General features: G+C 66.6%; 1 pseudogene; it reads right to left on the bottom strand.

Moving 5' to 3' along the window:
* Window positions 1-842: 842 nt before the first annotated feature.
* On the bottom strand, window positions 843-961 carry LOC128049219 (uncharacterized; annotated as a pseudogene).
* Between the last annotated feature and the right edge of the window lie 360 nt (window positions 962-1,321).

The following is a 1,321-nucleotide window of genomic DNA, read 5'->3' on the forward strand; positions in this document are numbered from 1 at the left end:
GACAGGGGATGGCATCCCATCCGAGCCGGACACTCTGGCACAGACCGTCACACACCGCAGAGAGCGGCGGTGCGGAAGCAGCGGCTTCCCCAAGGGAGAGGGCGTCAGCTTTGGGCCGGGAGGGCCGCGGCTGGACGCGGTGCCCTGGGGCTGGCAATCACCCGTGGGGACCCCAAGACTGCTTCGCAGCCGAGGTCTCAAAGGTCCCCTTCAGCTTGGCTACCTAAGGCGAGACCCAGCCCCCGCCCCCAGGCCAGAGGGTGAGTGTGTGAGAGTGTGTGTGTGAGTGTGTTGGTGGGTGAAAGTGTGGTCGGGAGGACTGGGGCCAGGTGGATACCCAGAATGGAGGCGGGAGGGTGTGGAAGCCGGGGGTTGGGAAGTCTGTGTGGCCCTCTTGTGTGTGTGTGTGTGTGTGTGTGTGTGTACGCGCGCGCGCGCGCGACAGAGAGAGAGAGAGCGTGCAAGGATGGGGCTGGGGTTAGGGGTGGGGCTGGGGGTGGGGCTGCTCCTGAGATTGCCTGAGGCTGCCAAGGAAGCCCCAGACCGAGACCTCTCCATTATCTGGTTTCCCGGAGGAATGCGGAGGGGCTCGCAGGCCGCGTGCAAGTAACCCAGGTCTGTGGAGGGAGTCGGGGCCCCGGTCACCAACCCGGGGAGGGGTTGGCGCTGCGGGAACCCAAGAATTGGGACGCCACTGCCTGCGAGGGCCAGCTGGTTGGCCGGCCGGCTGGAAGGCAGGCGATGGCTCTGAGCGCTGTGGGGTGTGAGGGGCCAGGGGCAGGTGGGGCTTGCGACGCCAGCCAGGCCAGGGGGCCGGGGGCTAAAGGAGAGGGGAGGCAAAAAGCCTACAGCACCCGGTATTCCCAGGCAGTCTCGCATCCAAGTACTAACCAGGCCCGACCCTGCTTAGCTTCCAAGATCAGAGGAGATCGAGCTCGTTCAGGGTGGTATGGCCGTAGATGGTTACTGCCGCCAGGCATGGTAAGAGCCGTGCACTGAGCCTTCCTTTCGCTCTGACCTGCCTGCCTACCTGTCAGGCCAGCCGGCGGCACCTCTCCACCGGCTGCGCGCTGTACTTAAGCCGCAGCCCCACCCCCGTGCACCGCCACCCCTGGCCAACACTGGCTTCATCCTGTCTGGGGGCCTGGAGGGATTCCGGGACCCTGAGTGGCCGCCTGGCGTGAGTGCGGGGTCTGGGGATTGGGGTGAGGGGCGCGGAGGTCTTTGCGCTCTCCAGCCCTGGGCCTCTCCAGGCCCGCCTTCGCTCGGCGGCACCCCCTCACTATCCGGTTCGCTGCTCAGGGCTACGTGTCTCCGGAGG

Source organism: Budorcas taxicolor, chromosome 5 (genome assembly GCF_023091745.1).
Source record: "Budorcas taxicolor isolate Tak-1 chromosome 5, Takin1.1, whole genome shotgun sequence".
Classification (NCBI taxonomy): domain Eukaryota; kingdom Metazoa; phylum Chordata; class Mammalia; order Artiodactyla; family Bovidae; genus Budorcas; species Budorcas taxicolor.